The 23674-nt window shown below is 37.2% G+C and overlaps 1 protein-coding gene across 4 annotated transcripts in view; it reads right to left on the bottom strand.

The window, feature by feature from the left end:
* Positions 1 to 23674, bottom strand: part of LOC141400172 (uncharacterized) — an 85941-nt gene that overhangs the window by 28468 nt on the left and 33799 nt on the right. The window contains exon 1 of one of the 4 annotated variants that reach the window (XM_073979621.1): positions 18545 to 18654. The exons of 2 other annotated variants lie outside the window; for them this stretch is intronic. The gene's annotated coding sequence lies outside the window, so the exon portion shown is untranslated. Of the gene's footprint in view, positions 1 to 18544; positions 18655 to 23674 lie in introns of those variants that run through there. One more of the 4 variants, XM_073979623.1, reaches the window with a different exon arrangement.

The following is a 23674-nucleotide window of genomic DNA, read 5'->3' as shown; positions in this document are numbered from 1 at the left end:
ACAGAATAAAATCGTCCATAAGGACCTCTTATAGAAATTATAACCTCCTTAAAGGTCCTTTTATAGAATAGAAAACCTCTCTAAAGATCTTTTATAGAACAGAAGCCTCTCAAAGGGTCTTCTATACAATAGAAGAGATAACCTAGGGGTCTTTTAAAGAATAGACGACCTCCAAAAAGGCATCTTATAGAATAGAAGACCTACCTGAGGGTTTTCTATAGAATAAAAGACCTTTCTGAGGGGCTTCTATAGAATAAACGACCTTCTTAAGGGTCTTCTATAGAATAGAACACCTCCCTAAGCGTTTTCTACAGAATAAAAGACGTCCATAAGGACCTCTTATAGAAATTACGACCCCCTTAAAGGTCCTATAATAGAATAGATGGCCTCTCTAAAGATCTTCTGTAGAACAGAAGCCTCTCTAAGGGTATTCAATAAAATAGAAGAAATCCCTAGAGGGGATATATAGAATCGAAGACCTCCCTACGGGTTTTCTGCAGGATAGAAGAAGAACCCTAAGGTTCTTCTTAGGTTCTGCTTTAGAATAGATGACCCGCTTAGAATAGAATACCTCCATAAGGGTATCTTATAGAATGGAAGAACACCCTAAAGATCTTCTATAGAACAGAAACCCACCCTAAGGTCTTCTATAGAATAGAAGACCCCCAAAAGGACATCTTATGGTATCGAAGAAGACCTTCATAGGAAATATACCTTTAATAATTTAAAATTTCTACACGATCCGATAAGTGGTCTTAAACTGGATGTCCGCAAGATGGTGGAGAGAGAGTATCGCAAAATTTTGCAAAGACGGAAGTTCAAGATGAACCCGACGCGTCTAAATAAAAACAGCAGAATAGTCTTTAAGGAGATCAAAAGCACTCCCTCCATTTCCAGGGAAGCTGCAAAGAGTATTAGATCTCCGAAGAACAGAACACTACTAAACCATCAAAGAGGAACAAGAAAGAGCTGTCCATCTTCAAATGTCTCGAGTAAACCTCGTCAAGATACACGCGGAGGAGATTGTCGCGAGTATCCGTTTGGCAGATGGTGACAAAGTGAGCTTGGGGACATGAAGAGATCGATCACTGAATCTTCTGAAAAGGCAGATGATTCCGAAAGGAAATCCCGGACCTTCCAGAAGGAAAGGAAAATGGCCGCGATGACGGGAAAGAAACCATTATCAAATTACGTTAAGGTACCAAACAGGTTGCCACCGTGGTGCAATGGTATGCACACCCGCCTTGCACACATAAGGTCGTGGGTTCGATTCCCCGGCCAGGCAACATCAAAACACTTTTCAACGGTGGCAAAATACCCCTCAGTAATGTTGGCGACATTTCCTGAGTATTTCAACCACGTAAAACTTCTCTACAAAAGTGGTTTCTTAGACACGCCGTTCGGACTCGGCGATAAACTGTAAATCCCATATCATTGAGCTAAAATGAATCGGGGTGCACTCATTGATATGAGAGAAGTCTCCTTTGTCCCTTATCGGATGTTTGTGGAACAATTATATACCAAACAAGTCACTGCAGAGATGAGCTGTGCTATGCGGTGATCGGCACCAGAGAAGAAGGTCAGGCGGGCTACATAAGGATCACCAGGAAACAATCGATGGCCATTAAAAATTAATCTGCTATCACTTTAAGGGGAATCTCTTAACGTACCACTTGGGTCCGCACGCGAACTCTGCCGATATCGGGGATGTAGTTGGCAGTTTAGCAGGTCCTTGGGAAGGCGGTACCCGTCAATGGGTATGGCTGCAAAGCGGCGAATCCTTAAACCTCTCATTTTTTATTTTATTTTTTTTTTCTTTACAAAATTTCGAATTTTAAAAAGTTCTGTTATACTTAGAATGTATCTGAACTTCTAACCCAAAATCAGTTTGATTCACATTTTATTTTTGCTTTTAATAGAGAATTCTCCTAATCTCCATTTATTATCAGTTATTTCATATGAAAAAAACCTACAACAACAAACAACGAAGTTTAGTTTCTTTTTCGAAGCTCAGTCAGAATTCAGCAAAAGATATGAACACGGCGGCCATGGAGCAACAGGGTGAGGTATTTCACCAAATCAATGTAAATTCCCGTGCCAGAAGTAACAGCAACAGCTAGCAAAGCTTCGCTTATCAGCAGCAGTGTATGAACGAACAACGACACTAACAAAAAAACAACAACAACCACAGGTCGACCAACCGACCAAATGATGACTAGGAGGAATTTCACCTGATTTTTGTTTTACGTAAAACCAAACCAAGCAATGCGACAATGGCTTTGTGGCGCAGTCAAATAAACCTTGAAGCACTTCAGGCCAATACTTGAGTTTTGTTGAGAAACATTTTTTTACTCCCTATCAGTCAGAGTTCTCAGCAAGTTAACTTGGGGCTTAATACTATTGTTCTGTGTGTGTGAGTTTGTATTCGAACTGGGCCACTTAACTACGGTTGGAGGAGTGGTGGAGAGAGTAGTTGGTTTTAATAATTCTAGTTGGAGAACCCGAAGCAGATAACAGAAGATAACCATGTTAGAATACAGGGGAGGTTATTTGAGTAGGGGTTGTTATTTGATCCATCCGCCCGCCACTAACATCATCATCATCATAAAGAAAAGCTTATACCGCCAATAACCATCACAACAACATTAGTAATATAGAGTTGTATGTGTGTGTGCATTATTTCTGGAATGGTGTACTTAACAACAGCGCCAGAGATAACAACCATATGCGAAGGTTTATTGATTAATGGAACGGGCTTATGGTGGTGATACGAATGGTTCGTGATTATGGAGTACAAAGCAGTACTTGCCAAAGAGAGTAAGAGTTTAGTCATTATCGATTTTTACAATGATTTGTATAATTGAAATGAATTTTGGTTTGGTACCTATGGCCGGTAATCAATCAATACTTTTTTTGGTAAGAAAAAGTAGGCGTTGCCAACAGATTTTCCGCTTAAAAAGAAGATGGGCTTTTAAACTTATTAGGCGAAATAAAAATCGTATATTTTTTAAAACCCACTGGATATCCGAACTCCAAATTCAATAAGAAAATTGATTTTTCACAAAATAATACCGGTTACCCATAATTGTGAACCGGATACTTTTTTAATAACATTTTCTAATTTTACCTTTGCCCAAATTAAATAAGAAAATTAATTTTTCACAAAATAAAACCGGTTACCCATACTTGTAAACCGGTTACTTTTTAATAAAATTTTCTAATTTTGCCTTTCTTGGCATGGGAATACTAAAAAACTCAAATAGAATGGAATAAAATGATAAAAACAACAAGTAACCGAGTATAAAACCGTGGGTACTCGGTTGGTAATCCCTTTACGAGGCAATAAATGCACATAATTTTGGCTTTTTGCGAGAAAACAGCATCTAATGTGATATAAAATAATCAAAAAAGTTTAAAATTAAAATTTTTCCACAAAAAGTACCGGTTACCCGATATTACGAAGCGGTTACTTGGTATTAAAATGTTCTTATTTTGTATCGTTTGGGCTGGGAAAGTGTCAAAAGTGAAATAAAATGATACAAAATATAGAAAGCAACAAGTAATCATATATAAAGCTGTGGGTACCCGTTTGGTAGGCAATTGAAAGACAAAAAAAAAACATCTAATTTTGACTTTTTACACTCTAAAACAGCATCTAATGTAAATTCACATAATACAAAATGTTACAAAAAATGGTTACCCATATCTGTGAACCAGTTACTTTTTTATTAAAATTTCCTAATTTTATGTTTCTTGGCATGAGAATGCTAAACAACTCAAATAAAATGGTATATAATGTTAAAACCAACAGGTAAACGCTTAGAAATTCATGGGTACTCGGTTGGTAATCACTTTACGAGGCAATTAATACACATAATTTAGGCTTTTTGCGAGAAAACAGCACCTAATGTGATATAAAATAATCAAAAAAGGTTAAAATTAATTAAATTAACATTTTCCCACAAAAAATACCGGTTACCCGTTATAACGAACCGGTTATTTGGTAATAAAATGATCTTATTTTGTATCCTTTGATATGATATAGTGTTAGAACTGAAATAAAACGACATAAAAAGTAAAAAAACAACAAGCATCCGCATAAAAATCTGTGGGTACCCGTTTGTTGCTAATCATTTACTAGACACATAAAACATGTAATTTTGCATTTTTCAACAAGCAGCGGCATATAATGTAAACTCACATAATCAGAAACGTTGAAAATAGCGATTTTTCACAAAAATAGCGGTTACCCATATTTGAGAACCGGTTACTTAGTTATAAAATGGTCATATTTTGGTTTTTTTTCGGATGAGAAAGTGCCTAAAGCTAAACAATATGGTATAACATATAAAAAACAACAAGTAACCGCAAGAGAACATATGAGTACCCAGTTGATAATTGTTTAGTTCGCAACAAAAGTATGTCATTTTAACACTTTTGGGGCTAAAAGGGCATATAATGGGATATGAAATGTACAAAAATATTGAAAAATAACGGTATTCACAAAATAATAACGGTTACCCATATTGGTGAACCGGTTGTTTGCAAATAAAGTTATCTTATTTTGCCTCCTTTTGGATATGAAAGTGCCAAAGCTGTTATAAAATGGTCAATAATGTAGAAAACAACCAGTAATCATATATAAAACTATGGGTACCCGTTTGGTAATAAGTTGCTACACAATTAAAACATGTAATTTTGCTTTTTTCGCCATAAACCAGCATCTAATGTGAAATTGCATAATCAGAAATTTGAAAAAGAACGATATTTCACAAAAAATACCGGTTACCCATCAATAAGAACCGATTACTTAGTTATAAAATGATTATATATTGACTCTTTTCGGATGAGAAAGCCTTACAAAATGGCATAAATGTAAAAAATAACGAGTAGCCACATAAAAACATGTGGGTACTCGGTTGATAATAGTTTATTTCGCTACAAAAGTATATAATTTGAACAATTCTGGGGCTAAAAATGAGCTATAAAATGGTCAAAAATGTTACAAAATAATGATTTACACAAAATAATATCGGTTACCCATACTTGTGAAGCGGTTATTTGCTAATAAAGCTTTCTTATTTTGCTTCCTTTGATATATAAAAGTGCCTAAACTGAAATAAAATGGTAAATAATGTAGAAAATAACAAGTAATCATATATAAACATGTGGGTACCCGTTTGGTAATCAGTTACTACACGAGTCAAACATGGAAATTTTCCTTTTTGCCATAAAACGGTGTCTAATGTGAACTCACATAATCAAAAATGTAACAAGACACGATATTTCACAAAAATAGCGGTTACTCATGTTTGAGAACCGGATACTTAGTTATAAAACGGTAACATTTTGACTCTTTTCCGATGAGAAAGTGTCTAAAGCTAAACAAAATGGTGTAAAATGTAATAAAATAACGAGCAGCCACATAAAAACATGTGGGTACCCGGTTGATTATATTTTATTTCGCGATAAAAGGATGTCATTTGAATACTTTTGGAACTAAAAATACATCTAATGGGATATAAAATGTTCAAAAATATTGAAAAATAACGATATTCACAAAATAATACCGGTTACCCATACTTGTGAACCGGTTATTTGCAAATAAATGTTTCTTATTTTGCCTTCTTTGGGATATGAAAGTGCCAAAACTGATATAAAATGGTAAATAATGTAGAAAACAACAAGTAATCATATATAAAACTTTGGGTACCCTTTTGGTAATCAGTTACTACACAATTAAAACATGGAAATTTGCCAAATTACATGAAATTACATAATCAGAAATGTGAAAAAGAACGATATTTCACAAAAAATACCGGTTACCCATCAATAAGAACCGATTACTTAGTTATAAAATGATGAATGCCTTACAAAATGGCATAAATGTAAAAAATGACGAGTAGCCACATAAAAACATGTGGTTACCCGGTTGATAATAGTTTATTACGCAACAAAAGTATATCATTTGAACCATTCTGGGACTAAAAATGGGCTATAAAATGGCCAAAAATGTTAAAAATAACGATTTACACAAAATAATAGCGGTTACTCATAACTTGTGAACCGGTTATTCGCAAATAAAGTTTTCTTATTTTGCCTCCTTTGGGATATGAAAGTGACAAAACTGATATGAAATGGTAAATAATGTAGAAAACAACAAGTAATCATATATAAAAGGTCTTCTATCTACTATAGAAGACCTTAAATAGTCTTCTGTCTACTAGAGAATATCTTAAAAGGCCTTCTGTCTACTGGAGAATACCTTAAAAAGTTTTTTATTTACTATAGAAGACCTTAAAAGGCCTTCTGTGTACTACAGATAGGAAAGGTCATCTATATATTAGTGCAGTCCATAACAGGTCTTTTGTCTACTTGGGAAGACCTTAAAAGGCCCTCTGCTTACTAGAGAAGACCTTAAAATGCCTTATGTCTACCAGGGAAAACCTTAAAAGGTGTCCCGCCTACTACACAAGACCTTAAAAGTTCTTCTACCTACTGTAGAAGACCATAGCAGGTCTTTTGTCTACTTGGGAAGAGCTTAAAAGGTATACTAGAGAAAACCTTAAAAGTTCTACCTACTGTAGACGACCATAAAAGGACTTCGGTCTACTATAGAAAACTTTACAGACCTTCTGTATGCCAGAGAAGACCTTAAAAGTACTTCTGTCTACTACGGAAGACCTTAAAAGTTCTTCTACCTACTTTAGAAGAACTTAACAGACCTTCTGTATGCTAGAGAAGACCTTAAAAGGGCTTCTGTCTACTAGAGAATGCCTTAAAAGCTCTTCTTCCTACTGTAGAATACCCTTACAGGTCTTTTGTCTACTCGGGCAGAGCTTTAAAGGTCGTCTGTATACTAGATAAGACCTTAAAAGGGTCTCTGTCGATTAGAGAAGACCTCAAAAGGTATTCTGTCTACTAGAGAATACCTTAAAAGTTCTTATATCTACTGTAGAAGACCCTAGCAGGTCTTTCGTCTACTAGGGAAGACCTTAAAAGGTTTTATGTGTACTAAATAAGACCTTAAAAGGCATCTGTCTACTAGTGAAGACACTAACGGGACTTCTGTCTACTAGAGAATAACTTAAAAGAATGTCTGTCTACTACCAGAACCCTCAAAAGGTCTTCTTTCTACTAGGAAATACTTTTAAAGGTATTCTGTATACTAGAGAAGACCTTAAAAGGTCTTCTACCTACTAGAGAAGACCGTAAAAGGACTTCTGTCTACCAGGGAAAACCTTAAAAGGTCTTCCGTCTACTAGAGAGGCCCTAACAGGTCTTTTGTCGACTTGGGAAGAGCTTACAAGGTCGTCTGTATACTGGAGAATACCTTAAAAGGGTCTCATTTCGACTAGAGAAGTCCTCAAAAGGTATTCTGTTTACTAGAGAAGACCGTAAAAGGACTTCTGCCTACCAGGGAAAACCTTAAAAAGTTCTTCCGTCTACTAGAGAAGACCTTAAAAGTTCTTCTACCTGCTGTAGACGACCCTAACAGGTCTTTTGTCTACTTGGGAAGAGCTTACAAGGTCGTCTGTATACTAGAGAAGACCTTAAAAGGGTCTCATTTCCACTAGAGAAGTCCTCAAAAGGTATTCTGTTTACTAGAGAAGACCGTAAAAGGACTTCTGCCTACCAGGGAAAACCTTAAAAAGTTCTTCCGTCTACTAGAGAAGACCTTAAAAGTTTTTATACCTACTGTAGAAGACTCTAGCAGGTCTTTTGTCTACTAGGGAAGACCTTAAAAGGCCGTATGTGTACTAAATAAGACCTTAAAAGGCCACTATCTACTAGTGAAGACACTAACGGGACTTCTGTCTACTAGAGAATAACTTAAAAGAATGTCTCTCTACTACCAGAACCCTCAAAAGGTCTTCTTTCTACTAGGAAATACCTTTAAAGGTATTCTGTATGCTAGAGATGTCCTTAAAAGGTCTTCTATCTACTAGAGAAACCCGTAAAAGGACTTCTGTCTACCAGGGAAAACCTTAAAAGGTCTTCCGTCTACTAGAGAGGACCTTAAAAGTTCTTCTACCTGCTGTAGACGACCCTAACAGGTCTTTTGTCTACTTGGGAAGAGCTTACAAGGTCGTCTGTATACTAGAGAATACCTTTAAAGGGTCTTCTTTCGACTAGAGAAGACCTTAAAAGGTCTTCTATCTACTAGAGAAGACCGTAAAAGGACTTCTGTCTACCAGGGAAAACCTTAAAAGGTCTTCCGCCTACTAGAGAAGACCTTAAAAGTTCTTATACCTACTGTAGAAGATCCTAGAAGGTCTTTCGTCTACTAGGGAAGACCTTAAAAGGTCTTATGTGTACTAAATAAGTCCTTAAAAGGCCACTATCTACTAGTGAAGACACTAACAGGACTTCTTTCTACTAGAGAATACCTTAAAAGAATGTCTGTCTACTACCAGAACCCTCAAAAGGTCTTCTTTCTACTAGGAAATACCTTTAAAGGTATTATGTATACTAGAGAAGGCCTTAACATACCTTCTGTATACTAGAGAAAATCTTAAAAGGAATTCTGTCTACTAGAGAATGCCTTAAAAGTTATTCTACCTACTGTAGAAGACCCTTACAGGTCTTTTGTCTACTTGGGAAGAGCTTACAAGGTCGTCTGTATACTAGAGAAGACCTTAAAAGGGTCTCATTTCCACTAGAGAAGTCCTCAAAAGGTATTCTGTTTACTAGAGAAGACCGTAAAAGGACTTCTGCCTACCAGGGAAAACCTTAAAAAGTTCTTCCGTCTACTAGAGAAGACCTTAAAAGTTCTTATACCTACTGTAGAAGACTCTAGCAGGTCTTTTGTCTACTAGGGAAGACCTTAAAAGGCCGTATGTGTACTAAATAAGACCTTAAAAGGCCACTATCTACTAGTGAAGACACTAACGGGACTTCTGTCTACTAGAGAATAACTTAAAAGAATGTCTCTCTACTACCAGAACCCTCAAAAGGTCTTCTTTCTACTAGGAAATACCTTTAAAGGTATTCTGTATGCTAGAGATGTCCTTAAAAGGTCTTCTATCTACTAGAGAAACCCGTAAAAGGACTTCTGTCTACCAGGGAAAACCTTAAAAGGTCTTCCGTCTACTAGAGAGGACCTTAAAAGTTCTTCTACCTGCTGTAGACGACCCTAACAGGTCTTTTGTCTACTTGGGAAGAGCTTACAAGGTCGTCTGTATACTAGAGAATACCTTTAAAGGGTCTTCTTTCGACTAGAGAAGACCTTAAAAGGTCTTCTATCTACTAGAGAAGACCGTAAAAGGACTTCTGTCTACCAGGGAAAACCTTAAAAGGTCTTCCGCCTACTAGAGAAGACCTTAAAAGTTCTTATACCTACTGTAGAAGATCCTAGAAGGTCTTTCGTCTACTAGGGAAGACCTTAAAAGGTCTTATGTGTACTAAATAAGTCCTTAAAAGGCCACTATCTACTAGTGAAGACACTAACAGGACTTCTTTCTACTAGAGAATACCTTAAAAGAATGTCTGTCTACTACCAGAACCCTCAAAAGGTCTTCTTTCTACTAGGAAATACCTTTAAAGGTATTATGTATACTAGAGAAGGCCTTAACATACCTTCTGTATACTAGAGAAAATCTTAAAAGGAATTCTGTCTACTAGAGAATGCCTTAAAAGTTATTCTACCTACTGTAGAAGACCCTTACAGGTCTTTTGTCTACTTGGGAAGAGCTTAAAAGGTCGTCTGTATACTAGAGAAGACCTTAAAAGGATCTCTGTCGAATAGAGAAGACCTCAAAAGGTATTCTGTCTACTAGAGAAAACCTTAAAAGGACTTCGGTCAACAAGGGAAGACCTAAAAAGTTCTTATACTTAATGTAGAAGACTCTAGCAGGTCTTTTGTCTACTAGGGAAGACCTTAAAAGGTCTTATATGTACTAAATAAGACTTTTAAAGGCCTCTATCTACTAGTGAAGACACTAACAGGACTTCTGTCTACCAGAGAATACCTTAAAAGAATATCTGTCTACTACCAGAACCCTCAAAAGGCCTTCTTTCTACTAGGAAATACCTTTAAATGTATTCTGTATACTAGAGATGACCTTAGAAGATCTTTTATCTAATAGAGAAAACCTTAACAGACCTTCTGTATACTAGAGAAGACCTTAAAAGGTCTTCCGTCTACTAGAGAAGACCTTAAAAGTTCTTCTACTTGCTGTAGACGACCCTAACAGGTCTTTTGTCTACTTGGGAAGAGCTTACAAGGTCGTCTGTATACTAGAGAAGACCTTAAAAGGGTCTCCTTTCGACTAGAGAGGACCTCAAAAGGTATTATGTCTACTAAGAAGACCCTAAAAGTTCCTATACCTTCTGTAGAAGACTCTAGCAGGTCTTTTGTCTACTAGGGAAGACCTTAAAAGGTCTTATGTGTACTAAATAAGACCTTAAAAGGCCTATATCTACTAGTGAAGACACTAACAGGACTTCTCTCTACTAGGGAATATCTTAAAAGAACGTTTGTCTACTACCAGAACCCTCAAAAGGTCTCCTGTCGACTAGATAAGACCTCAAAATGTAGTCTGTCTACTAGAAAGACCTTAAAAGGACTTCTGCCTACTAGAGAATACCTTAAAATAACTTAATAGGAGTGCCTTTAGAGGGTCTTCTGTCTACTATAGAAAACCTGAAGTGGTCTTTTGTCTACTAGGGTAAACCTTATAAGGTCTTCCGTCTACTATGCAAGGTATTCGTTTCGTCGATAAAGACTCCCTTCAGTTCGTCTACAAAGACTATAATGTCACACTTCGTGTTGTCCAATAAAAAAAAAAAAAAAAAAACCCTCCGGCTCATCTGTAAAAAAGAGCCTTTGGCTCATCTATGAAGACTCTTTTGAATCGTTAGAAGAAGCCAAGGTGGCTCCTCCATAAAAAGACACCCTACCTTTGCTATGAAATTGATCCAAATTTCTTACAAAAATTCTTTTACGTACATATTACAACGCAATTTTCTGGGTTTTTACGTCTTAACCCCTGCCTCTTCCTCTTCTTTCTCTCTCACTCTCTGTCTCTTCCTCATAATTTTCTTAATTTCATTTTCTTAAGAAAAATCTACGATTTAAAAATAGCCAAGAAAAATCATCAACCAATACAGAGAAGAAAACAAAAAGCTGGCTAAAATGTTGGAAAATGGCTGAACAGTTTTTTTTTTTTTTTTTTTTGGGAAAATCTTCTTTTAGGTTATTGAAGAAGAGATGCTTACACAGCCGTTATTCGGACGAGCGCACACACACATAGGCATAGTTGGTTGGTTGGATGGATGACTAACAAACCAATGAAGAGTTGAGATTTGGGCCAATGAGAGATTGGGGATTTGTCTTCGTTTCGTTTGCTTGGCATGGGGAAATTTTCATTTCTATTGAGAGTTTGAATAAACAACAAAAACAACAACCACAGCACCACAAACAACGGCATATAAATGATTGAAAATTTTGTTTTCGGCTGTCATGCAGCCGAATGCTTTTTCTTCTTTCCAAACCTTGGACTAAAATTAAATTTTGTTCATTCATCCATCCATTCATTCGTTTACTCACATCGATTCTCTGTGGGAGCACAAATAATACGAGCCCCATTTACATTCATTCCACTGTTGTCTTTGCAAAGATCATAGCAGAGAGGAGTCCAGCTAGGTATTTGAGAGATAGAGAGAGAGTGGAATATAAACAACTGTGTGGGCCGTTGTTTTGTTGGGGCTTTTGTTGTTATTGTTGTTGATAACAAGGAAAAATGTGTGTGTAATTCACTTAACCTGGGGTTTGTTGCTGTTTGTGTTGGTGAGTGGGTGTCGTTTGGGTTGTGTGGTCGGGTGGGGGTTGGTTGCCTAATGAATTGAATTTTGAATTTTCTTTTACGTTCAATGCTTGCTTGCCACTCACTAACTATTCGGCTTGTTTAACTTCGGCTAATATCGACATGGGGTGAGATCAAATGTGTGCTGTTCTAATGGCCCCAAGTGTGTGTGTGTGTGCATGACCAAAGCACGGGCCAAACAAATGCAAATCATCAAACAAACGGCATATTCGACTCTCGTGTTTTATTCTCCATTAGCCGAATGATGATGCACACAACTACTCTCTGGGAGTGAGTGTGGGGAACATAACTTGAGGCATGCGCCAGACTGTTGTTTTATTGGCCAGTTGGTCACTGTTGATGATTTTGTGTTGTGTTATTGTTGTTGTTTGTTTGTTTGTTTTGGACAAAAAAGCCTACAATCCCCCAACAATACAAAAAGGCTTGAATGATAAAACAATGGCGATCTTGTCATAGGGATTAAAAAATTATTAATTTTCTCTTGACTAGAGAAGACATTACAAGGTTTATTGTTTACTACAGAATATCACAAAAACTACAGAAGACCTTAAAAGGTCTTCGGTATACTAGAGAAGACAATAAAAAGTCTTCGGTATACTAGAGAAGACAATAAAAAGTCTTCGGTATACTAGAGAAGACCTTAAACGGTCTTCGGTATACTAGATAAGACCTTAAAAGGTCTTCGCTATACTAGAGAAGACCTTAAAAGATCTTCGGTATACTAGACAAGACCTTGAACGGTCTTCGGTATACTAGAGAAGACCTTAAAAGGTCTTCGGTATACTACAAAAGACCTTAAAAGGTCTTCGGTATACTAGAGAAGTCTTTAAAAGGTCTTCACTATACTAGAGAAGACCTTAAGGTCTTCGGTACACTAGAAAAGGCCTGAAAAGGTCTTCGGTATACTAGAAAAGACCTTAAAAGGTCTTCGGTAACCTACAGAAGACCTTAAAAGGTCTTCGGTATACTACAGAAGACCTTAAAAGGTCTTAGGTATACTAGAGAACACCTTAAAAGGTCTACGGTATACTAGAGAAGACCTTTAAAGGTCTTCGGTATACTAGAGAAAACCTTAAAAAGTCTTCGGTATAATAGAAAAGACCTTAAACGGTCTTCGGTATACTATAGAAGAACTTAAAAGGTCTTCGGTATACTAGAGAAGACCTTAAAAGGTCTTCGGTAACTAGAGAAGACTTTAAAAGGCCTTCGGTATACTAGAGAAGACCTTAAAGGGTTTTCGGTATACTAGAGCAGACCTTAAAAGGTCTTCGGCATACCAGAGAAGACCTTAAAAGGTGTTCGGTATACTAGAGAAGACCTTAAAAGGTCTTCGGTATACTAGAGAATGCCTTAAACGGTATTCGGTATACTAGAGAAGACCTAAAGGTCTTCGGTATACTAGAGAAGACCTTAAAAGGTCTTCGGTACACTAGAGAAAACCTTAAAAGGTCTTCGATATACTAGAGAAGACCTTAAAAGGTATTTTGTATACTAGAGAAGACCTGAAAAGGTCTTCGGTATACTAGAGAAGTCCTTAAAAGGTTTTCGGTATACAAGAGAAACCTTAAAAGGTCTTCGGTATACTAGAGAAGACCTTAAAAGTTCTTCGGTATACTAGAGAATACCTTAAAAGGTTTTCGATATACTAGAGAAGACCTTAAATGGTCTTCGGTATACTAGAGAAGACCTTAAACGGTCTTCGGTATACGAGAGAAGACCTTAAAAGGTCTTCGGTATACTAGAGAAGACCATAAAAGGTCTCCGATATACTAGAGAAGACCTTGAACGGTCTTCAGTATACTAGAGAAGACCTTAAAAGGTCTTCAGTATCCTAGAGAAGACCTTAAACGGTCTTCGGTATACTAGAGAAGATCTTAAAAGGTCTTCGGTACGCTAGAGAAGACCTTGAAAGGTCTTCGGTATACTAGAGAAGACCTTAAAAGGTCTTCGGTATAATAGAGAAGACCTTAAAAGGTCTTCGGTATATTAGAGAACACCTTAAACGGTCTTCGGTATACTAGAAAAGACCTTAAACGGTCTTCGGTATACTAGAGAAGACCTTAAAAGTTCTTCGGTATACTAGAGAACACCTTAAAAGGTCTTCGGTATACTAGAAAAGACCTTAAACGGTCTTCGGTATACTAAAGAAGACCTTAAAAGGCCTTCGGTATACTAGAAAAGACCTTTAAAGGTCTTCGGTATACTAGAGAAGACCTTAAAAGGTCTCGGGATACTAGAGAATACCTTAAAAGGTCTTCGGTATACTAGAGAAGACCTTAAGAGGCCTTCGGTATACTAAAGAAGACCTTAAAAGGCCTTCGGTATACTAGAAAAGACCTTTAAAGGTCTTCGGCATATTAGAAAAGACCTTAAGAGGCCTTCGGTATACTAAAGAAGACCTTAAATGGTCCTCGGTATACTAGAGAAGACCTTCAAAGGTCTACGGTATACCAGACAATACCTTAAAAGGTTTTCGGTACACTAGAGAAAACCTTGAATGGTCTTCGGTATACTAGAGAAGACCTTAGACGGTCTTCGGCATATTAGAAAAGACCTTAAAAGGTCTTCAGTATACTAGAGAAGACCTTAAGAGGCCTTCGGTATACTAAAGAAGTCCTTAAATACTATACTAGAGAAGACCTTAAACGGTCTTCGGTGTACTAGAGAAGACCTTAAAAGGTCTTCGGTTAGCCGATAGCCTTAGATGCTAGTGCTATTTTTTATATAATTTTATTGTAATTTTTTATTATAATAAATATTTGAAATAAATAAATAAATAAGGTCTTCGGCATACTAGAGAAGACCATAAAAGGTCTTCGGCATACTAGAGTAGACTTTAAATGGTATTTGGTATAACAGAGAAGACCTTAAAAGGTCTTCGGTATACTAGAGAAAACCTTAAAAGGTCTTCGGTATACTAGAGAAGTCTTTAAAAGGTCTTCACTATACTAGAGAAGACCTTAAGGTCTTCGGTACACTAGAAAAGACCTGAAAAGGTCTTCGGTATACTAGAAAAGACCTTAAAAGGTCTTCGGTAACCTACAGAAGACCTTAAAAGGTCTTCGGTATACTACAGAAGACCTTAAAAGGTCTTAGGTATACTAGAGAACACCTTAAAAGGTCTACGGTATACTAGAGAAGACCTTTAAAGGTCTTCGGTATACTAGAGAAAACCTTAAAAAGTCTTCGGTATAATAGAAAAGACCTTAAACGGTCTTCGGTATACTATAGAAGAACTTAAAAGGTCTTCGGTATACTAGAGAAGACCTTAAAAGGTCTTCGGTAACTAGAGAAGACTTTAAAAGGCCTTCGGTATACTAGAGAAGACCTTAAAGGGTTTTCGGTATACTAGAGCAGACCTTAAAAGGTCTTCGGCATACCAGAGAAGACCTTAAAAGGTGTTCGGTATACTAGAGAAGACCTTAAAAGGTCTTCGGTATACTAGAGAATGCCTTAAACGGTATTCGGTATACTAGAGAAGACCTAAAGGTCTTCGGTATACTAGAGAAGACCTTAAAAGGTCTTCGGTACACTAGAGAAAACCTTAAAAGGTCTTCGATATACTAGAGAAGACCTTAAAAGGTATTTTGTATACTAGAGAAGACCTGAAAAGGTCTTCGGTATACTAGAGAAGTTCTTTAAAAGGTTTTCGGTATACAAGAGAAACCTTAAAAGGTCTTCGGTATACTAGAGAAGACCTTAAAAGTTCTTCGGTATACTAGAGAATACCTTAAAAGGTTTTCGATATACTAGAGAAGACCTTAAATGGTCTTCGGTATACTAGAGAAGACCTTAAACGGTCTTCGGTATACGAGAGAAGACCTTAAAAGGTCTTCGGTATACTAGAGAAGACCATAAAAGGTCTCCGATATACTAGAGAAGACCTTGAACGGTCTTCAGTATACTAGAGAAGACCTTAAAAGGTCTTCAGTATCCTAGAGAAGACCTTAAACGGTCTTCGGTATACTAGAGAAGATCTTAAAAGGTCTTCGGTACGCTAGAGAAGACCTTGAAAGGTCTTCGGTATACTAGAGAAGACCTTAAAAGGTCTTCGGTATAATAGAGAAGACCTTAAAAGGTCTTCGGTATATTAGAGAACACCTTAAACGGTCTTCGGTATACTAGAAAAGACCTTAAACGGTCTTCGGTATACTAGAGAAGACCTTAAAAGTTCTTCGGTATACTAGAGAACACCTTAAAAGGTCTTCGGTATACTAGAGAAGACCTTAAGAGGCCTTCGGTATACTAAAGAAGACCTTAAAAGGCCTTCGGTATACTAGAAAAGACCTTTAAAGGTCTTCGGCATATTAGAAAAGACCTTAAGAGGCCTTCGGTATACTAAAGAAGACCTTAAATGGTCCTCGGTATACTAGAGAAGACCTTCAAAGGTCTACGGTATACCAGACAATACCTTAAAAGGTTTTCGGTACACTAGAGAAAACCTTGAATGGTCTTCGGCATACTAGAGAAGACCTTAGACGGTCTTCGGCATATTAGAAAAGACCTTAAAAGGTCTTCAGTATACTAGAGAAGACCTTAAGAGGCCTTCGGTATACTAAAGAAGTCCTTAAATACTATACTAGAGAAGACCTTAAACGGTCTTCGGTGTACTAGAGAAGACCTTAAAAGGTCTTCGGTTAGCCGATAGCCTTAGATGCTAGTGCTATTTTTTATATAATTTTATTGTAATTTTTTATTATAATAAATATTTGAAATAAATAAATAAATAAGGTCTTCGGCATACTAGAGAAGACCATAAAAGGTCTTCGGCATACTAGAGTAGACTTTAAATGGTATTTGGTATAACAGAGAAGACCTTAAAAGGTCTTCGGTATACTAGAGAAAACCTTAAAAGGTCTTCGAAATACTAGGGAAGGTCTTCGAAATACTAGGGAAGGTCTTAAAAGGTCTTCGGTATACTTGAGAAGACCTTAAAAAATCTTCGGTATACTACAGAAGACCTTAAACGGTCTTCGGTATGCTAGAGAACACCTTAAAAGGTCTTCGGTATACTAGAGAAGACCCTAAACGGTCTTCGGTATACTAGAAAAGACCTTAAAATGTCTTCGGCATACTAGAGAAGACCTTAAAAGGTCTTCGGCATACTAGAGAAGACTTTAAATGGTATTTGGTATACTAGAGAAGGCCTTAAAAGGTCTTCGGTATACTAGAGAAGACCTTAAATGGTCTTTGGTACACTAGAAAGACCTTAAAAGGTCTTCGGTATACTAGAGAAGTCTTTTAAAGGTCTTCGGTATACTAGAGAAGACCTTAAAAGGTCTTCGGTATACTAGAGAAGACCTTAAAGGGTCTTCGATATACTAGAAAAGACCTTAAAAGGTCTTCGGTATACTAGAGAAGACCTTAAACGGTCTTCGGTAAACTAGAGAAGACCTTAAAAGGTCTTCGGTATACTAGAAAAGACCTTAAACGGTCTTCGGTATACTAGAGAAGACCTTAAACGGCCTTCGGTATACTAGAGAAGACCTTAAAAAGTCTTCAGTATACTAGAGAAGACCTTAAAAGGTCTTCGGTATAATAGAGAAGACCTTAAACGGTCTTCGGTATACTAGAGAAGGCCTTAAAAGGTCTTCGGTATACTAGAGAAGACCTTAAAAGGTTTTCGGTATACTAGAGAAGACCTTAAATGGTCTTCGGTATACTAGAGAAGACCTTCGGCATATTAGAAAAGACCTTAAAAGGTCTTCGGTATACTAGAGAAGACCTTAAAAGGCCTTCGGTATGCTAGAGAAGACCTTAAACAGAAGGCCCTGTCTACTAGAGAAACCTTAAAAGAAGACCTTCTATCAGAGAATACCTTAAAAGGTATTCTCTCTACTATAAACCACCTTAAAATGTCTTCTGTCTACTAGTGAAGATCTTAGGAGATATTGTGTATACTGGATAAGACCTTAAAAGGCCCTTCTATATACTAGAGAAGACCTTAAAAGGTCTCCTGTCAACTACAAAAAACCTTAAAATGTCTTCTGTCTACTCGCATGTTAAAAAAATGATGATCATGTCGTAGATCTTGTCTTGTCACTTTTTATCCTCTTCTCTCAGCCTATGCTCTGTGGGAGAAGAAAATAAGATAGAGTCCCAAAGTGGTGTTGTATTGCAGGGCCAATTACTAGCGCCTTGGTGCTACCGTTTGATACTTGCTTGCTGATACACACACCACCACCTCGCATCACAGTCTTGGTTGCGCCAAGTAGAGTCTTTAATTGCGGCTATTTTTAACCCGACCATTTCACATTCACGATGTTCGTTTTTTACTTGGGGAGAGTTCAAATCAAATCAAAGCACCTCACCAAACCAACCCGACACTCACTGTAGGTACCTATCATTTGTTTATATGTTGTTATTGTTTATACAGGAGCATCGCATCGCGTCGCATCACACCAACAATCACTTCACTCGTCGTCAAATCTCTCTCTCTCACAAAACACACATTCGAAATTCATTTTTAATTCTTGGCGTAATAAAAATTTGTATCTTGTTCTTCTTAACTTTTCTATACTCTATATTCAATTTCAAAACAAAATTTGTATATTGTTGTTATTGTAAGTTTTTTTCTTTGGTTGGGGAAAAAACACGGAACTAAGCTCTCAAGGCACACTCAATCGCAAGGTTGTGTGAGTGTGTGCGAGTGTTTTGAAAAAGATTTTGAAATTTTTTTGTATTTTATTTATTTTTTTTTTTAGATTTTCGCTTGCCTGTTTTGTTTTTCACGTTGTTGTATTTTGTTGGCGGCCCACTCTACTACTACCAGACAGAAGAGCAGCGTTGCTTTTGACTGAGTCCAACTGTATTGAAGACGGAATGGATACTGATTTAAGAAAACCATTTCAAGTTGGCTATGAGGCTGGTGGCACAGCCACAAATAAAGCACACACCAACAACAACAACAACAACAAAAAGTAAGGCAAAGAACAGAACGGAAAAATCACAACAAAAGTTCTCTGGTCGGTCTGATGGTTGGCTGGCTGGCTGTTTGGCTGCCTGGCTGATCATCTTCTTCATCTTAGCCTCGATATATAGAATTAAATTGTGAATACCTCTATCGAGTATATTTTATTTCATTGTATTAATATGCCATAGCCAGCCAGCCGATTGTATATCTTATGTGCATTTATTACTTGTAATACGGCAGATTTTCTTCTCATGGATTTCCAACCAAGGAACACTCATTCAAAATTCAATTCTAAGAAAAAGAAAAACTGGGAATTAAGGTCTTCCATTGTTCTAAGGATCCTTCTGGAGATCTTTTACTCTATAGAAGACACTTTTTAACTCACGAAGATACTTCCGGAGGTCTTCTATTCACTTGATGCTCTTCTGTAGGTTCTTAGAAACCCTTAAAGACCACTTTTGAGGGCTTATATACCGTAGAAGTCCTCTCTAGAGGTTGCTGACTCCATAGAAAAATCTTTCAGCAGGCTTATATACCACGGAAATATACTTCGAAGGTCTTGTATTCCATAAAAGAGATTTGCGATCATCTTATATTCCATGGAGGAGCCTTCAGAAGGTCTTATATTTCATTGAAGATCCTTCTTCCGTGGGTTTTATATTGAAATGAAGATTTTTTCGAAGCTCATATTCCAAGCAAAACCTTTCCCAGGGTCTTATATTCCATGGAAGACCCTTTCAAAGGTATTGGAATTGACGTCTTCCATTGTTTCAAGGATCCTTTTGGAGATCTTTTACTCTAAAGAAGACACTTTTTTTAGCTCACGAAGATACTTCGGGAGGTCTTCTATTCACTTGATGCCCTTCTGAAGGTCTACAAGCATACATAAAAGATCGTTTCAGAATCCTTAGAAGCCATAGAAGATTGCCTTCTGAGGGATTATATACCACAGAAGTTATATAAGCGAGTTTTTTACACCATAAAAAAATATTTCGGAACTCTTTTATACCCTAGAAAAATTCTTCGGAGGTCTTTTACTACATAGAAGATCCTTCTGGAGGTCTTATATAATATACAAAGCCCTTCCGGAGGTTTCATTTTTCACAAAAAAAAAAAACTTTTCCATGACTCAAAATATATAGAAGGCCTTTACGGAGATTTTTATATCCCATCGAGGTCTTCTTATCTCTTAAGGCCCTTTTGAAGGTAAAAAAAAACATAGGAATCCCCTTCTGAGGGTTTATATACCGTAGAAGTCCTCTCTGGAGCTTTTTTACTCCATAGAAGACTCATTCCAAGGTCTTATATACCACCGAAAAATCCTTCGGAGGTCTTGTATTCCATAGAAGGCCCTTTTGAAGGTAAAAAAAGACAAAGGAACCCCCTTCTGAGGGTTTATATACCGTAGACGTCCTCTCTGGAGATTTTTTACTCCATAGAAGACTCATTCCAAGGTCTTATATACCACCGAAAAATCCTTCGGAGGTCTTGTATTTCATAGAAGGCCCTTTTGAAGGTAAAAAAACATAGGAACCTCCTTCTGAGGGTTTATATACCGTAGAAGTCCTCTCTGGAGCTTTTTTACTCCATAGAAGACTCATTCCAAGGACTTATATACCACCGAAAAATCCTTCGGAGGTCTTGTATTCCATAGAAGGTCCTTTTGAAGGTAAAAAAAAACATAGGAACCCCCTTCTGAGGGTTTATATACCGTAGAAGTCCTCTCTGGAGCTTTTTTACTCCATAGAAGATTCATTCCAAGGTCTTATATACCACCGAAAAATCCTTCGGAGGTCTTGTATTCCATAGAAGGCCTTTTTGAAGGTAAAAAAAAACATAGGAACCCTCTTCTGAAGGTTTATATACCGTAGAAGTCCTCTCTGGAGCTTTTTTACTCCATAGAAGACTCATTCCAAGGTCTTATATACCACCGAAAAATCCGTCGGAGGTCTTGTATTCCATAGAAGGCCCTTTTGAAGGTAAAAAAACATAGGAACCCCCTTCTGAGGGTTTATATACCGTAGAAGTCCTCTCTGGAGCTTTTTTACTCCATAGAAGACTCATTCCATGGTCTTATATACCACCGAAAAATCCTTCGGAGGTCTTGTATTCCATAGAAGGCCATTTTGAAGGTAAAAAAAAACATACTCCATAGAAGACTCATACCAAGGTCTTATATACCACCGAAAAATCCTTCGGAGGTCTTGTATTCCATAGAAGGCCCTTTTGAAGGTAAAAAAAAACATAGGAACCCCCTTCTGAGGGTTTATATACCGTAGAAGTCCTCTCTGGAGCTTTTTTACTCCATAGAAGACTCATTCCAAGGTCTTATATACCACCGAAAAATCCTTCGGAGGTCTTGTATTCCATAGAAGGCCCTTTCGAAGGTAAAAAAACATAGGAACCCCCTTCTGAGGGTTTATATACCGTAGAAGTCCTTTTTGGAGCTTTTTTACTCCATAGAAGACTCATTCCAAGGTCTTATATACCACCGAAAAATCCTTCGGAGGTCTTGTATTCCATAGAAGGCCCGTTTGAAGGTAAAAAAAAACATAGGAACCCCCTTCTGAGGGTTTATATACCGTAGAAGTCCTCTCTGGAGATTTTTTACTCCATAGAAGACTCATTCCAAGGTCTTATATACCACCGACAAAATTCCTTCAGAGGTCTTGTATTCCATAGAAGAGTTTTGCGATCACCGTATATTCCACGGAATACTCTTCTTGAGCTGTTATATTCCATTGAAAATCTTTCCTGAGGTCTCATATTGCGTACACGAAAAATCTAGAAGGTTTATATTAAAAAAAATCCTTGGCTTAGGCATATAATTTTATTTCCGGACGTCCTATATTCAATGGTAGACCTTTCTGAATGAGGAACCCCCTTCTGAGGGTTTATATACCGTAGAAGTCCTCTCTGGAGCTTTTTACTCCATAGAAGTCTCATTCCAAGGTCTTATATACCACCGAAAAATCCTTCGGAGGTCTTGTATTCCATAGAAGGCCCTTTTGAAGGCAAAAAAAAACATAGGAACCCCCTTCTGAGGGTTTATATACCGTAGAAGTCCTCTCTGGAGCTTTTTACTCCATAGAAGACTCATTCCAAGGTCTTATATACCACCGAAAAATCCTTCGGAGGTCTTGTATTCCATAGAAGGCCCTTTTGAAGGCAAAAAAAAAACATAGGAACCCCCTTCTGAGGGTTTATATACCGTAGAAGTCCTCTCTGGAGCTTTTTTACTCCATAGAAGACTCATTCCAAGGTCTTATATACCACCGAAAAATCCTTCGGAGGTCTTGTATTCCATAGAAGGCCATTTTGAAGGTAAAAAAAAAACATAGAAACCCCCTTCTGAGGGTTTATATACCGTAGACGACCTCTCTGGAGATTTTTTACTCCATAGAAGACTCATTCCAAGGTCGTATATACCAACGAAAAATCCTTCGGAGGTCTTGTATTCCATAGAAGGCCCTTTTGAAGGTAAAAAATACCATATAAACCCCCTTCTGAGGGTTTATATACCGTAGACGTCCTCTCTGGAGATTTTTTACTCCATAGAAGACTCATTCGAAGGTCTTATATACCAACGAAAAATCCTTCGGAGGTCTTGTATTCCATAGAAGAGTTACGGGATCGCCGTATATTCCAAAGAATACCCTTCTTGAGCTGGTACATTCCATTGTAAATCTTTCCTGAGGTCTCATATTGCGTTCACGAACAATTAAGAAGGTTTATATTCAAAAAAATCCTTAGCTTAGGTATAAAAAGTTATTTCCGGACGTCTTATATTCAATGGTAGACCTTTCTGAAGATCTTATATAATATACAAAGCCTTTCGGAGGTTTCATTTTTCATAAAAAAAAAACTTTTCCGGAGATCTTATATCCCATCAAGGTTTTCTAATCTCTTAAGGATCTTCTGAAGGCAAAAAAAACCATAGAAACCCCCTTCTGAGGGTTTATATAATCTCTGGAGCTTTTTAATCTATAGAAGACTCATTCCAAGGTCTTATATACCACCGAAAAATCCTTCGGAATACTCTTCTGTTATATTCCATTGAAAATCCTTCCTGAGGTCTTATATTGCGTACACGAACAATCCGGAAGGTTTATATTTAAAAAAATCCTTAGGTGAGGAATAAGAAGTTATTTACGGACGTCCTATATTCAATGGTAGACCTTTCTGAAGATCTTATATTCCATGGAAGACTCTTCCAAAGGTATTCTATTCTATAGAGTATTCTTCTAAAAGTCTGATATTCTGTAGAAAGTTTTTTCAGAATACTTATATTCCTTTTATATTCCACGGAGGATCATTTCGGAACTCTTATATACCATAGAAGGTCTTATATTGCATACAGCAACCTTCCAGAGGTTCCATATTTTATAAAAAAAAAAAAACCTTTACAGAGAACTCAAATTTCATAGAAGTCTTTTCCGAAGGTCTTTCATCCTACAGTAAATCTTACCGGAGGTCTTATATTCCTCGAAAGACCTCTCTGCAGGTCATGGAAGACCCCTCCTAAGGTATTCTATTCTGTAGAATGTCCTTCTGAGAGTCTTATATTCCATAGAAGATCCCTCCAGATTTCTTATATTCCAGGGAAGACCCTTCTGGAGCTCTTATATTCTATGTAAAGTTCTTCTGCAGCTCTTATATTCCATGAAATATATTTCTAGCCCATCCAGAGGTGTCATATTCCACAAAGAAAAACCTTTCCTGATGACTCAAATTCTTGCCGGAGATCTTATATTCCATGTAAGACCTTTTTGATGATCTTATATTCCATAGAGGACTCTTCTAAAGGTATTCTATTCTGTAGAATGCCCATCTGAAAGTCTTATATTCCATAGAAGATCCCTTCAGAGTTTTTATATACCATGGAAGACCCTTCTGGAGATCTTTTATTCCATAGAAGATTCTTCTGGAGATC

Source organism: Musca autumnalis, unplaced genomic scaffold (genome assembly GCF_047663935.1).
Source record: "Musca autumnalis isolate F117 unplaced genomic scaffold, ASM4766393v1 scaffold_3, whole genome shotgun sequence".
In the NCBI taxonomy this organism is placed as follows: Eukaryota; Metazoa; Arthropoda; class Insecta; order Diptera; family Muscidae; genus Musca; species Musca autumnalis.
Note: the sequence above shows the minus strand (reverse complement) of the source record. Positions and strands in the feature narration are given on the sequence as shown.